Genomic DNA, 16621 nt, shown 5'->3' with positions numbered 1-16621 from the left:
TCTCCTAGTCACTTTACCTGCTATGTCTCTCTATTCCTTTGTTTACATTCTTTTCTATTGACTATACATTCCTCCTCTCCTTTTATATCTTTAATCTAAACACATTACTAAATTACTTTCTATGTTTTCTTTTCCCAGATAGTCTTGTACATACTTCCATTCTTCTACTATTTTACGCCTGGGTACATTTCTTACTATTGCCGTTAGTTTCGCCATTTTTAGGTATTCTACCAATTTCTCCTGCCATTCTTGTATTGTATGGGATAAAGTTTTTGATTGTGCCCACCAGCACCACATTATTCAATTACAAGAACAAGATGGCTAAAGCTCAGCTTCTAAGTCCTGTTTATTTCACTGTGGGAGACTGAAACCCATGCATTACTCTCTCACTAAAATGCTCTGCAGGGTGGGGTGGGGAACAAAAATGGTGGGTCAAGGAGGCTCAGTTGGGGAGGGGGAGTGATAACTCATGGGGTGAGGCAGCAGAAACACAGAAACACAGGGGCAGCTGCAGAGTAGAAGAGAGATGGACACACACTCAGACACAGATACCCATCCACTCACCACATAATCCCATATTGTGAGGGGATGAGTGGGTGGGTGGAAGGCGTCCCACTCTCAGAAGTACCTGTTCAAGTAATGAATGTGCTGCATCCGGTTGATGTGGTGTTGGCACTCACCCTTCCTCTGGTAGGAAATGTTCTGTGTGGTGGCTGAGGGGCACCAAAAAAGTGGGGGGCAATGAAGGTCAGCTGGGGGGATTAAGAACTACTGGGGGGGGCGCAGAAACACATATGGCAAAGGGGCAGCATACCCTCCAACATTACTCAGATGAAATGGGAGGAATGAGGAATGTTGGAGGATATGACATTGCTGGTACTAGGCACCTGCATTTCACAGAGACTCAATCCACAAATCTTGGTTACAGCTGGTGGTTAAGTCTGGAAAAAGGTAAACCATGAGCCAATGTTCATATGATGTTCTAATTTAGCTATGGCTTAGCTCAGCATGGTGCAGTAGCAGAACAGCTAAGGAGCAGTGAAGCAGCTGTGATCTCCTTCCTAAGAGGCCGCACACTTGCACATCTACACTAAAACATGGTTTGACTGATTGGCATCTGCTCCCAAGGGTTCAGACAGAGAACATTCCTGGGCTACCTGCAGAGGCCAGGGACTGAACCTGAGACCTTCTGCATGGAAAGCAAATTCTTTTCCACTGAGTTACAGTTCTTGTCTTCCTCAAATAAATTTCTGGTGAGTCTGAGTGCTTAATCTAGCTGATGTATTCTGGATCAGTCAAAGTTTTATAAGGCAGGTCCATGCATTATTTACTTAGTTACTCAATTCTTCAATTACTTCTTGCCCTCCCTCTCATGCCTTGCGGAATAGAACTGTTCACAGGAATAAATAAAAATAGCCTTAAGGTGGCTTACAATCAAATGATTAAAACTAGAATGAAATTTAAATGCACTAATGAACAAACAGTGGAAATCACATACATATTCACTAACCTGGCAGCTGAAAAAGACATACAATGCAAATAAAAAAGCTATTAAAATCAGATAATTTAAACAAACTGACGATCATAAACAGCCCATCAAAGGCTCCAAAGAACAGAACATGCAATAACTCAGTTGTAGATCATCTGCTTTGAATGCAGAAGGTCCAGTGCTCAATCTCCAGAAAGGGATGGCAGAGTTCACTGTTTGAAATCCTAGAGAGCTGGTTTCAGTCAGTGTACACAATACTGAGAGAGACGGACCCATAATCTGAAACTGATAAGGCAGTTTCCTTCTTTCTTATGCACCTGGGGGGGGGGGGAGTGATGGTGCCAGAGCATGGATAACTGTGGTAAAATCCATCTCTTTCCAGGAGGGAATGCAGCAGACATAGTACATCCCAGCTTCATGCCTTCTCCCCCAGCTCTCACAATGCCTGCACTCAACACATCATGGGTTTCCTCATCTCTGGCTGCCATTGGTGGGGGCAGGAAAGCACATGGCATAATTATGTCCTCAAATGGTACACTACAGGGTCAAGGGAGTGAACTCAGTATAGGGGGTGCGTAAAGCACCTCCCATTCATTTGTCTGCCATTTAGGATGGCCTCATGGAGAACCTTTTACATATCTGAAAGAGCTGCTGACTGGTCCAAGGTGGTTTAAAGCAGGTGCGGCAAAGGGCTACATTAATTCCTGGTCAACCTACCAGGGTTTGCATGTCAAACTGGGCATGGGACAAGTATAAAGTGGGTGTGGCCAAATAGTAATAATGGGTATGACCTTTTATTATTATTATTATTTTTAATGTCATCTGGGGTTTGGTTGGCTAGCACTCTCTCACACACAGCTTTTGGCATCCTGGCATTACAGCAGAGGACCCATAGGAGCAGTCTATTAAAACAAACTCCCCCCCCCTTAAAATGGCAAATTTGGAGGGCACAAAAATAATTATTGGGGGCCCAGTTGTATCCTTCAACTGTGATAATGCCTCATGCTTGCCTGGATGGAAGATGGAATCATAGAATGATAGAGTTGGAAGAGACCACAAGGGCCATCCAGTCCAACCCCCTGCCAAGCAGGAAACACCATCAAAGCATTCCTGACAGATGGCTGTCAAGCCTCTGCTTAAAGACCTCCAAAGGAGGAGACTCCACCACACTCCTTGGTAGCAAATTCCACTGCCGAAATGTTTAGGTGGAATCTTCTTTCTTGTAGCTTGAATCCATTGCTCCGTGTCCGCTTCTCTGGAGCAGCAGAAAACAACCTTTCACCCTCCTCCATATGACATCCTTTTATATATTTGAACATGGCTATCATATCACCCCTTAACCTCCTCTTCTCCAGGCTAAACATACCCAGTTCCCTAAGCCGTTCCTCATAAGGCATTGTTTCCAGGCCTTTGACCATTTTGGTTGCCCTCTTCTGGACACGTTCCAGTTTGTCAGTATCCTTCTTGAACTGTGGTGCCCAGAACTGGACACAGTACTCCAGGTGAGGTCTGACCAGAGCAGAATACAGTGGTACTATTACTTCCCTTGATCTAGATGCTATACTCCTATTAATGCAGCCCAGAATTGCATTGGCTTTTTAAGCTGCTGCATCACACTGTTGACTCATGTCAAGTTTGTGGTCTAACAAGACACCTAGATCCTTTTCACATGTACTGCTCTCAAGCCAGGTGTCTCCCATCCTGCATTTGTGCCTTTCATATTATTATTTTTTGCCCAAGTGTAGTACTTTACATTTCTCCTTGTTAAAATTCATCTTGTTTGCTTTGGCCCAGTTGTCTAATCTGTTAAGGTCATTTTGAAGTGTGATCCTGGGGTATTAGCCACCCCTTCCAATTTGGTGTCATCTGCAAACTTGCTCAGGATGCCCTCAAGTCCATCATCCAAGTTGTTTTTAAAGATGTTGAATAAGACTGGGCCCAAGACAGAACCCTGTCCACATTCTGTGGAAGGATGTGTGTGTGCAGAAACCTGTGCCTTTTTGCATGGAACACAGCCTACTATAGGTGAGAGTCACATCCATTGATCTGCCTGCTATTGCTCTAGCCCTGCCAACCACTGACATGGGGCTCCCAGAAAGTCCCCCATGAGGGAATGCTGCCCTCAGGCTGAAAAAGAAGGTGCTCAGAGGTAGGCATGGCTGGGCACCTGCCAAAACCCCACATCCTAGCAGGGGGGAAGGTATCACCATCAACAGCCCCCATGATCTGTTTCTTTTCCCATTAGCTCACCTGCGTTGAGCTGCATATCTGTCCACCTTGTATATTTTGTTTACTTTGTACTAGTCATCCATTCCAAGATAGGAAGCAGAAATCTTTTCAAGCTCTGCTGCCTGGAAGCCTTTGAGGTGGAAATCACTGGGATCAAACATAGGACCTTCTCTGTGCAAAGCATGCAGTATCCCACTGAGCTATGCCTCCCCCCCTCTTTCCACACTGCTGTAGCATTGCCATTGACTCTGCCTGACTCTGCTGTTAGCGCTCCAAGGCAGTTTGTAATTTCAGCTGTGATTGAATTGCGAGCTTTTCTCCCACCAAAGTAATTAAAATGGGAAGAGCAAAGTGGCTTAAAGCCAAAACAGACTTCCGTTTTCTGCAGCTAAAGCCAGGCACAGACGAGTCATAGTTAGAAGTAAAATAACTTCAGTGAGAAATGTTTGTTCAGAGTGCTCACAATGCAAGAATGAGCAAGCAGCCTCTTCCACCCTTAATAACTGTAGAGTTCAACCAGCCACATAGCAAGCAAATGAATGGGAATGTATGCATACACAGTGCCAGAGAGGCCTACAAATTATAGGGTTAAACAACTAAGTTCTACTCAGAGTAGACCCATTAAAATTAATGATAATAAACCAGCCATGTCAATTATTTTCAGTTGGTCTACTCGGAGTAGGATTAGCATGGGATACAACCCCATTCTTTTTTATTGTGCCTTTGCAGAGGTTGAAAAGCATTTTGAACACTGTGCATCTTTCAACAAAGAATACACCTTTGGGTTAAAACAGATGCAGAACTGAGCTGTACCAAATGTTCTCCTATTTTATTTTTTAGGCAACTAATGCAGGGTTGTTTGTTGCCATTGTTTTCCAATCTGCTACAATTCTTATTCCTCACATAGTGTTTTCATCTTCCAAGATTATTTGCTTGGCTGATACTGGCCAATTAGGGTGCAAGCAATAAACAGGAAGATATCATTATGCTACAATATAGTTTGGGTATATGACAAGTCATAGCCAACCGGTCATAGCCAACATATAGCTACCAAGACTGCATTTAAACGTTTGTGGCACCCTGAGCAGGTTGTTGTGGCAGGTTCCATCTTCTCTTGGGTGTAGATCTCAAGAGGATATGGGGATGCAAACTGCCCCACTCAGCTCTTCAGAACTGCAGCACTTATGCTGTCTCCTGGCCTCCTCCACCTTGCCATGAAAGGGCAATGTAAGATAAATGTTGTAAGCATTGGGATGGCACAGAGACCTCAGCAGCTGGGGTGGTGGAAAGGACAGGGACCTGCATGTTCCGGCTCTGAAACACATGTAAACTGCTTGTTGGCGTGGGGGAACTCTGGCAACTTTGGCAGCCAGAAAGGCAGGTGAGGCAGAGACTGTGGGAGCAACGGGATGGAGGGAGCTCACACTAACATTGCCAGAGCCTCCTTTTTTCCCTGCTCCTCATTCCTGGCTCCCTAAAAGCACAGATAAGAATATACTCCAGTCCGAGCAGTGAAGAAGAAAGTGCCTTCTGTTTGCACCCTTGAGAGCTTGCTCGTTTCCTGCAAATAGCACCACAAATCAGAAGTGATGGGCAGTTTTATCCGACCCTACTCTCCACCCCCAACCCCTCTCATAAAGCACCCGGTCACCTCTGTGGTGCTGGGGCACATGCATGTATAGATGTCTTGAGTCTGGGGTCCAAATCAGCACCTCTGGCCCTGGATAACACATCTAATATATTGGACTCATTTAATACCTTGGATTTGACCCCCTCTGATCCCAGGCTGTTGTTAGTAGATGAATTATCGGAGCCTAGCAGTGAATTGGAGAAGAGGCTAAGACAGGGAAGCTCAGTTGGCCCATCCCATTGCCATGGTGATAGAGCACTTCCCCTGGCAGTCAGTCAGCCCCTCCTTCCACCATGGAGAGATTCTGCCAGAGACAGAGGGGGAGTGGGTTGCAACTCAATGTTCACAGGTTGATATAGAAACTACTCCCAAGGACTCAAATCTCAAGGGGCCCCACCCAGAACACCACGGCGCTGCCCAGAATTTGAGGCCAAAAGTCAAAGTCATCATACACAATTGGTCAGCTCAAAACTCTAGAGGAGCACTGAGATTGAAATAATCCAGGACATTCAAGATATTCTGTGGACACATCTGAAATTATATAATGACCTCTGTTGTAATTGGGTGGATGTATAAAGGCAGTGAGGCAGCACTGAGCTGATTTTTTCATGATTTTGAGTCTCAAGATTCTGGTCCCTAATATATTTGTTGGCAAATAGAGATCTCCTTTTTGAGCTGAAAGGGCACCAAAGAGAGCTTGGGAACAGACAGAGGAACAGAAGGCCCCCAACACCGAATGGAAGTCAAAGCAGCAGAGGGAGGGGGCAATGGAGAGCTGAGATTCCAGCATTTGTCACCTTCTCAAATAACACACAGACATGACCTTAGAAATCCACAGAGCACAGGAGGTTTTCATCTAGGGAAGGGGAACTGACACCTGCCCGATACCATAATAGATTCGCAGCTAAAAACTTGGTATTCTCAAGATGTGAAGCTTGTGACATGGACAGGCATAGTGATGCTGGCACTATGGGGATACCGCCAGAGAGCTCCCAGTATTGACTTAGCAGACACCAGAAAGATCGCAATATCCCCACATGGAATTTGGCAAGAAGGGACAATAAGAAAAGCGAAGGGTTTATGACTCATACAAAGCGACGGATAGTGGCTTTGTAGAATATCTTAAGCAGTTTCATGCTTAAGGAGACTTGGGTGGAAGGATATGCTATCTACGCCCAGTCAGCTATTAGAATTAATAGCAAGGGAAGAAGAAGGGGTCGATTGGCTCTGTGCGTCTTGACAAGTCTAAATGTGAGAGCAGAGGAAATTGTATTTTTCTCCCCATAGTTCCAGGTGGTTCAGCTGGCCAGTGAAAATGGGTTTAAAATACTGTATGCCAATGTTTATATACCACCTAAAGGCTCCGTCCACCCTGGGAGCAACATATGGGCTTTGTTAGATGCCCAGTTAGAGAAATTGCATAACCAATCACATTTGGCTACATGCTGACATCACTATGGGCAAACTTAGCAACTGACACCTGGATGAGAATGATAACACAGTGCTACTTAACGGATCAGATTTGACTACATGTTAGCTTCACTTAGGCAAAATAGTGTTGTACATTAGGAGAAAAAGGATAGCTCAGTTGGTAGAGTGTGAGACTCTTAATCTCAGGGTTGTGGGGTTGAGCTCCATGTTGGGCAAAAAGATTGCAGGGAGTTGGACTAGATGACCCTCGTGTGACCCCTTCCAAACCTACAATTCAATGATTCTGTGAAATAATGTCAATTCAGAGTCAAAGCTATTGTTACAGCAACAGGATAATACTTTTGAAATTATAACTCCCCTCCTTCCCAAAACATTTCCAAAAGACAGGGCCCAAATTCATCAGTCCTTGAAATACTGTAGCTGAATTCTACGCATGAAATCAAATGTTCTCTTTGGTATTCTGCCAAAGCTGGCAGAACAAAGTGGTAAAGCTTCCCCTGGACTGTACCATTTCAGGCTGCACATGAGATTTGGATGTCCCTTCATAAAAAGAGCAAATAGCTGCTTGTACATTGAAAGCTAGCATGTCAGGCAAAAGTGTTTTTTCTGATGTGCTATTTGTATATGGAGGGACGCGGGTGGCGCTGTGGGTTAAACCACAGAGCTTAGGGCTTGCCGATCAGAAGGATGGCGGTTCGAATCCCGGTGACGGGGTGAGCTCCCGTTGTGCGGTCCCAGCTCCTGCCAACCTAGCAGTTCAAAAGCACGTCAAAGTGCAAGTAGATAAATAGGTACTGCTACAGCGGGAAGGTAAACGGCATTTCCGTGTGCTGCTCTGGTTCACCAGAAGCGGCTTTGTCATGCTGGCCACATGACCTGAAGCTATACGCCGGCTCCCCTGGCCAATAGAGCAAGATGAGCGCCGCAACCCGAGAGTCGGTCACGACTGGACCTAATGGTCAGGGGTCCCTTTACCTTTATTTGTATATGGACAGGGAACCCCACAACATGAGAGAGCATTTGAGCACGCTTACACCTATGCACTAATCTGCAGCCTGGAGTAGCAGATTTCTGAAAAACATTTCTCACTTAGTTCTTTTAATGGTATAATCTGGCCTTGACATCTGGGCGCTTTGTGAATCCAAAGGGAAATGAAAAGGCTGTTTTCTTGCGCAGAGTTGACGAACTCCTGTGAAATTAAGGTCAGCCCTGTGGCCTGACAGTGAGTAATGTTTGAACTGCCAGTCCGACTGGGAAATTCTAGAGCATGAGAAAGACTAATTTGATATGGGTCCTAATCAGATTTCAATGAGTCAGAGGAATCAAGCCTGAGACTTGGAGAAGTTCCCATCTTCCTTAGTGGTGGGTTTCCAGTAACGTATCAGAAATTCTGCCATAGTGGTCAGAGGCCCTCAGGAAGGTGATGCTCCTCTTCAAAGAGCTGTGCTTGACAGTGGGGATCACTGACTGATAGTAAGGTTGGAGAAGAAAATGGAAATGGCAGCTGAAATTGCCAGTGTTCACTTATTTGTCCCATCTCTGGAAGAGAACTCAGTCTGGTGAATACAAGAGGTATTCAGCATTACTGTTGTGTGCAGTTGTGACAAATTGAAGCACTTTTAAAATGTTTATTTCTGCCCGGCTGGCAAAGAGTTAACCCACCTCCAGCCTGACTGGCATAGAACTCTGATGGGGGCGGGACTGTGCCCGGTTTGAAAGGAGGGGGTGTCGGTTTGGGTCAGTTAGGAGGGAGAGGGAGGAAGGTGTGGTTTGGTGTTATGAGGTGGCTTGTTAGAAGACAGTGAAGAGGCTAGGACAACTTAAAGTTAAATGTTTGACTGAGTTTATTTTGTACAACTGGAACAAAGCTAATTAATAAATGACACGTTAAAGAATCACTTATGTTTTTAACACAATAAAACTTCATCTCTGTTTTTGCCAACAAGAGGTCCGTCTGTATTTTTCCAGCGAGGTACCAGGACTCACAGCCGTGGTGACTCAAGAGAGGGCCAAACTCACCTCAGGCAGGGAGGTGGTGGTTTGTGTCCTGAAGTTACACGGAGGAGGCTTAGAAGGGTAACCTGAGGTGCCAAGAAGTTGCCAGAGTGCCTAGGGCAAACTTCTACAGTGGGGGAATCCAACTGAGGGAGACCCTTTACTGGAGGCAAAGAGGTTATTCCTGGGGGACAGCCTAGAGTTTCTTAAGGTACCAGGCCACGCAAGCTGGAAGGCTCTCCTTACTTAGAAACCCATTAGTAAAAGGGGTTTATTTTTGAGGCGTCAGGAGAAGAGGGTGGGTGTTTTCCCCTCTGGATTCCTGTGTCGCGGTGATAGTAAGGCAGAGTGGGACCAGGGTCGTCACATTTTTGGTGGCAGCGTCGTGATCGAAATTCAAAGCTCACGCGCCTAGTTTGGTTTGAGTCTGTCAGGATTTTCCTGTGAGGAAAATGACTCACGTAAGAAAACCCAGAGAGGCAAAAGGAGATGAAAGGACGGAAGGGGCTGAGGGAAGCCCAGGTTCTGAGGTAGAACTGATGAAACTACGAATTGAGATGGCCCGAATTGAAGCTGAGAGGGAAAAGATAGCAGCTGAAAGTGAGAGGGAAAAAGCTAGAATTGAAAGTGAGAGAGAAAAAGCTAGAATTGAAAGTGAGAGAGAAAAAGCTAGAATTGAAGCTGAGAGGGAAAAGATGGCATCTGAGGAGAGAATGCAGTCAGAAAAATTGAGGGTACAATTAGAACAGGACAGAATGAAGCTTGAAGAGATACGTTTGCGATCAGAATTAACTCAGAGTCCAGTTAACAACGATAGTATCGCAATTAATTTAAAAAGGTTCCCCAAGTTTGGAAAAGACGATAATGTCGAATCGTTTTTATTTACCTTCGAACGCGTTTGTGTGGAATTTCAAATACCTGAGGAGAACTGGATGCTTTATTTAAGACCTCAAATTTGTGGGATACTAAGTGAAATTTATGCTGACCTGAGGGAAGAAGAGCTGTCAAGTTACCAAGTATTTAAGCAAAGGGTCAGGGTTCGATGTGGGCTCACGGCTGAACAAAGCAGAAAGGCTTTTCGTGAGGCAAAAAAGGAACATAAAGAGACTTATGCCCAACTAGCTAGCCGCTTAGATAAATTACTTGACAGATGGATTCAAGGGAGTGGAGTGAAGGACTTTGATGAGTTAAAACAATTAATTTGTTTAGAACAATTTTTTAAGCAAATCCCTAGCAATTTACGTTGGTTCTTGAGGGATAAAAAACTGAAAACTGTGGCACAGGTTGCCGAGGTCTTAGACGAACTACAAGGTGATTTCAATGAAATAGCATTCCCAAAACACTCACAGAAGGGTAATCCATGGAGAAACAGAGAAATTAAAGACAGGCAAGAAAATTTTCCTGTCAGGGAATCAGTTTCTGACAAGACAGGGTCTAAGAAAATCACTTGTTTTTTCTGTAATCGTGAGGGCCATGTACGTGCCAGGTGCCCCCTGCTGGTTAAGTCGCAAACTACACCTACTGCAGCTAAACAAATAAAACTGGTAACGCAGTCACAGGAAAATAGCTCGCCTCAGACAGAAGGCTCAGAGAAATCAGACAGTCCAGCTGAGACTACTTCTAAGGTCTTGCAGGTCTGGAGGGCTGAGCAGGAGTGCAACCAAGATTACATGGAGCCAATTGAATTAAATGGTCAGTTTTTTTTAGGTTTGAGGGACACAGGAGCAGAAGTCTCACTTGTCAAATCACAATTTGTTCCAAAGGAGCAGTACCTCAAGGGTCAGTCCTATAGTTTAAAAGGCATATGGGGCCCACATTTTGAAGTACCATTAGCTGAAGTTGATATTACCTACAAAGGATTTTGTGGCAAGTGGAGAGTAGGAATCCTAAATGAATTGGAGGTACCCTTTTTAATAGGGAATGACCTAGCTAGTCAGAAGCACCGTATTCAAGTGATAACTAGGTCACAGTCTCAAGTCACTGAGAGTAATCCCCCTGCAGTTATAGAGACACCCATAGAGCCTGGTGAGGATGAAGGGCTGATTAGCGTGCCAGTGGTCCAGGAGCACGGTGCCCAATTCTTGAGTGATCAAAAAGAGGATGAAACTATAAAAGAGCTGTGGGGTAAAGCACAAAGTCCTACTGCAGAAGTAACTGTGGAGAACCCCTGCTTATTTACCACCATTGAGGGAAGACTGTATAGAATTTCTAGGAGGAGGAAAACTGCTGCGGTTTGGGAAAGGAAGAAACAGTTAGTGTTGCCAAGAGCTTACCGGTTGCAAGTGCTACAAATGGCACACGACGCACCCTCAGCAGCGCATCTAGGCATTAGAAAGACTAGTGATAGAATCCAAGCAAGATTTTACTGGCCTGGGATGGGCAAGGACATCAAAGAGTATTGCAAGTCCTGTGTGATCTGCCAAAAAGCAGGCAAAAGAGCGGACAAAACGCGAGGCTTGTTACAGTCTATTCCCGTAATTACTGAGCCCTTTTCCAGAGTAGGAGTGGACATCCTCGGGCCTATCTCCAGAGTTACAAAAAGGGGGAATAAGTTTATTTTATGCCTCGTAGATTATGCTACGCGCTATCCAGAAGCAATACCTCTAAAGGACATTGATTCCAAGACTGTAGCAAAAGCCCTCATGTCGGTATTCTTAAGGCTGGGATTCCCCAAAGAAATTATAACAGATTTAGGGACATCCTTCACGTCCAAGACCATGGAAGAGCTTTTAACTCTTTGTGGGATTAAGCATGTTAAAACGACGGCTTATCATCCACAGTCGAATGGCTTGACGGAGAAATTTAATTCGACCCTGAGCCGGATGCTAAAAACCTATTCCATCAATCATCCTAACGACTGGGATGAGAGGCTGCAACACTTCCTATTTGGTTATCGCGAAGTGCCGCAGGAGAGCACAGGGTTCAGTCCTTTTGAACTCCTATTTGGACGACAGCCACGAGGACCCCTAGACTTGATGAAAGCAGCGTGGTCGGGGGAGGAGCAGATCGATAGCCCTGATGTTGTGACGTATCTACAGGAGCTGCAGAGCGACCTTCAAGAGCTACGGGAGCAAGCTGCTCACAACTTGCAGCAGGCACAGCGTCGACAGAAGCAGTGGTATGATGCACACGCAAGAGACAGAACTTTCCAGCCTGGTGACAGTGTGCTCGTGTTAAGAACAAGACGTCGAAAGAAGTTGGAGATGTCGTGGGACGGTCCCTTCAGAGTGGTCGAGAGGATATCTGCGGTGAACTATTTGGTAGAGTTAGATGGGGAAGGGAACCGATGTAAGAATTTTCATGTAAATTTACTTAAGCCTTATTTTGACAGAAATAAGTTGGTGTTGCAAGTAAAGGGGAAGGTGACCCAAGGAATTCATTTAACTGGGTGGGGAGAACTAAGTAAGGGCACAACTCTAGCAGAGGTGTCATTCGATGAAAGTCTGACCCCAGAGCAAAAGGAGCAGTTAAAATTAGTCCTTGCTCAGTTTGCTCAGATCTTCTCAAACATCCCAGGGAGGACCAGCCTAGCAACTCATAAAATAGATACGGGGGAAGCAAGACCCATAGCTACCCCTCCTTACAGAGTGACGGGGGAGCACGCCGACTTGGTCTCTTCAGAGATCAGGGAGATGCTTGCACTGGGATTGATTGAGCCCTCTTACAGCCCCTGGTCATCGCCCCTGCTCTTGGTCAGGAAGCCAGACAATACCTTTCGTCCCTGTGTAGACTTCAGAAAGTTGAACCAGGTGACCGTGCCGGACGTTTACCCCATGCCACGGGTGGACGACTTGGTTGAGACCATAGGAAAAGCGAATTATATATCTACACTTGACTTAACAAAAGGGTACTGGCAAGTGGAAATGGATCCCTTAGACAAGCCCAAAACCGCTTTCATCACTAGAGATGGGTTGTTTGAATTTAAAGTGTTGCCTTTTGGATTAAAGAACGCGGCAGCCACGTTCCAGCGACTCATCGATAGGATGCTAAGGGGTCTGAAAACGTTCGCCCTTGCGTACATTGACGACATAGCGGTATTTAGCCCATCGTGGAGAGATCACTTACAACACCTAAGTGTGGTCTTCCAGAGGATAAAAGCGGCAGGTTTAACAGTAAAAGCGGCTAAGTGTCAGATGGGGAAAAGACAGGTAAAATACTTAGGCCATGTTCTCGGAGGGGGAGTGATCAGGCCAGATACTAACAAAGTGGAAGCCATCAGAAGCTGGCCGGCTCCCAAAACTAAGAAGCAGGTGCGTGCCTTTATAGGAGCTATAGGTTATTATAGGCGTTTTATCCCCCAGTTCAGCACTCACGTGGCTGTGTTGAGTGACTGCACGAAGAAAAGCCGCCCGGATAAGATTATCTGGACCACACAGTGTCAACAAGCTTTTGAACTTTTAAAGGCTGCTCTGATGACAGAGCCCATTTTAAAAGCACCTGATTTCTTTTGCCCTTTTAATTTAATGACGGACGCTTCAGGTGTTGGTTTAGGTGCAGTGCTGGCACAGGAGGGAGAAGGAGGGTTTTTACACCCAGTATTATATATCAGCCGGAAGCTATTGGAGAGGGAAAAGCACCTCTCCACCATAGAACTCGAATGCCTAGCGATTTTGTGGTCCGTAGGTAAGCTGAAGCCTTACCTGTGGGGCCGAAAGTTTACCCTATATACCGATCACTCACCGCTGAAATGGCTAAACCAAATGAAGGGTAACAACAGCAAGTTAATCAGGTGGAGCATGCAGTTACAGGATTACACCTTTGATGTCAAGCACATAAGTGGGAAGGAAAACATCATAGCGGACGCTTTATCCAGGTATTTTTGAGAGGTATAGAATGGTGCAAATTATTATATGAAACGGTGATAACCCTAGCAGAACATTTGTGCTTAGGCGTTATAATCTGACACATGCCAAACATGGTTTATCTGTGTACAAGTTTATGAGATGTTAATTTAGTTGACTTTGTAATATGAATGTTATAGAATGCATTGAAGTATTTTGGACCCCAAGCCCATTGCTTTGGCATTGCTCTAGTTAATTAAGAGCAAGCCGACGCAATGTCTTTGTGGTGGGGGAGATATGTGACAAATTGAAGCACTTTTAAAATGTTTATTTCTGCCCGGCTGGCAAAGAGTTAACCCACCTCCAGCCTGACTGGCATAGAACTCTGATGGGGGCGGGACTGTGCCCGGTTTGAAAGGAGGGGGTGTCGGTTTTGGTCAGTTAGGAGGGAGAGGGAGGAAGGTGTGGTTTGGTGTTATGAGGTGGCTTGTTAGAAGACAGTGAAGAGGCTAGGACAACTTAAAGTTAAATGTTTGACTGAGTTTATTTTGTACAACTGGAACAAAGCTAATTAATAAATGACACGTTAAAGAATCACTTATGTTTTTAACACAATAAAACTTCATCTCTGTTTTTGCCAACAAGAGGTCCGTCTGTATTTTTCCAGCGAGGTACCAGGACTCACAGCCGTGGTGACTCAAGAGAGGGCCAAACTCACCTCAGGCAGGGAGGTGGTGGTTTGTGTCCTGAAGTTACACGGAGGAGGCTTAGAAGGGTAACCTGAGGTGCCAAGAAGTTGCCAGAGTGCCTAGGGCAAACTTCTACAGTGGGGGAATCCAACTGAGGGAGACCCTTTACTGGAGGCAAAGAGGTTATTCCTGGGGGACAGCCTAGAGTTTCTTAAGGTACCAGGCCACGCAAGCTGGAAGGCTCTCCTTACTTAGAAACCCATTAGTAAAAGGGGTTTATTTTTGAGGCGTCAGGAGAAGAGGGTGGGTGTTTTCCCCTCTGGATTCCTGTGTCGCGGTGATAGTAAGGCAGAGTGGGACCAGGGTCGTCACAGCAGTCCACAAATGATATGTGGCACCCTTTTGCATGGCACCTCCTTTGCATTGAAATGAATGGGATGGAATAATGTAATGACAATTTAATCAATGTCGACAAGGGGAGGGGGAAGCCAGCACAAATTAAAATGGCCTAGTGGTCTAGAAGGGCCCCTGGCTATCTTGCATATGTTTTATATAATTCTTAATGAAATATATGTTTCATGTTCAATGCATGCACAGTTCTGAAATATGGCTTGCAAACGTGTGCCATGAATTCAGCATTTCCAAGTATTTCCGACTCTATATGTCCCCACTGTGGAAGGACGTGTGGATCCAGAATTGGCCTCCACAGTCACTTACGGACCCATTGTTAAAACCGTGTTTATGGAAGACAATCTTACTCGGATACAAGTGATCGCCAAAGAAGAAGATGTACATTTGCTTCTGCGCTTAGACAGTATGAACAATGCAGTCTCGTCGTAATTACACCGGTCACATTTGTATGTTTTCATAACTGAACACCCTGCAAACACAACAAAACTGTTGTGTGATATACATTGTGTTAAGTTACACATTGTGTTAAGTTACACATGCAAGTTTAATGTTTAAAATGTATGGTTAGTTCAGCAGTAATCATGTGGGTGCTTATATTATTTATATTAGTCATTAGGATCTTAATATTCTCTACAGGGATAAATATTATCATATTTATTATCAACATACAAATGACACCACACATGTATTTTATATCCCATGTAAAGATTTTTAGCTGATCTATCTACCCTTGGTGGGGCCCCTGGAATTGTTCCCCACCCTGGGGCCTGAAATCTTTCTCGGGGGCCCTGAATGTAATTTGCATAAATTAGTTATGTAAATTAATTTATGAAAGTTATATAATTTTGCCACAGTGGACAGTGAAAAAAAATATTGTAGTTTTTGGCAGAAGATGAACTGCAGTGGAAGAGAAACAGCGCTGCAAGGAGTGACTATAAGGCAGAATGGAGAATGGTGCCTTATTGCTTCACTATTGACTGATCTCAAACAGAGCCAACCCAAAGGTGAAAGATTAGATGGAACACACACCATTCCATGTACAGAAACTGACTGAACCACTGAGTATTACTCCAATACTGGTAACAGAACATACCATACACAGGCTCTCATCCAATGGAGGAAAATTACTGGGAGGATTAGGAGTGACAGCCAGAGGGCTGTTGCAGCTGCTTTCCAGCATCTGCCACTTGAGGTAGTTGCCTCACTGTGCCTTATGGTAGGGCCTGCCACAATCCCAAATTTAGGAGCATTCATTTAGAAGCTATTACTTCCTGATACGTGAGAAGGAACATAGTTCAGTTATGATGATGTTACTGTTGTTATTTTGCCTCAAAGTCTTCATTTTGGAAGAGTAATATTCATCTAGAGCAGGGAAGGGGGACCTGTGACTCCTCAGATGTTTTTAGACTATGATTCTCAACATCTCTGGCAGTGGTTGAAGGGGGTTCAGAGCACAACACCACCTGGAGAGCCATTAGTTCCCAACCACCATCCAGCACTCCATGGCTATAACCCAACATTCCCCAGCATATTTTGAAAAGTTTTCAAAAGATTTACACCTTTCATCATATGCTTGTGTTGTTCCAAATATAACCCGGTTGCAGCAATTTCCACTGATTCGGATGAAAAAATTGTTTTGCTGTCATCACTGAGATCTATCCACTATGCTGACTTAAACGTCAAATCCAAAGGGAAGCAATATTTTGGCGCTTTGTTTATGCAACAGCAGAGATTCAATAGTAAACAGCCATTTCTTGGTTTCATTCCATGCTGTGGGCCACAAAGAGAGAGATGCATCTGAATCATGTCCAAATATTTTAATATCTCATTGGCTTCCAGGGGCAGCTGCTTGGTCTATAAAAAGCTCAGCCAGACCCCCTACCCTGACCTCTTGCTGAGAATTTATTGTTTAACACTGAGGATGTTTGAGTTTGATTATTTCAATATAATTATATATACACATGTC

General features: G+C 44.7%; 1 protein-coding gene across 3 annotated transcripts in view; it reads right to left on the bottom strand.

Annotated features, from left to right (window-relative positions):
- The window catches only part of ADRA1A (adrenoceptor alpha 1A), a 74009-nt gene that overhangs the window by 19512 nt on the left and 37876 nt on the right, over positions 1-16621 (bottom strand). The gene's annotated exons all lie outside the window — the stretch shown is intronic.

Source organism: Zootoca vivipara, chromosome 15 (assembly GCF_963506605.1).
Source record: "Zootoca vivipara chromosome 15, rZooViv1.1, whole genome shotgun sequence".
Lineage (NCBI taxonomy): Eukaryota > Metazoa > Chordata > Lepidosauria > Squamata > Lacertidae > Zootoca > Zootoca vivipara.
This window is presented reverse-complemented; position numbering and strand designations above follow the sequence as displayed.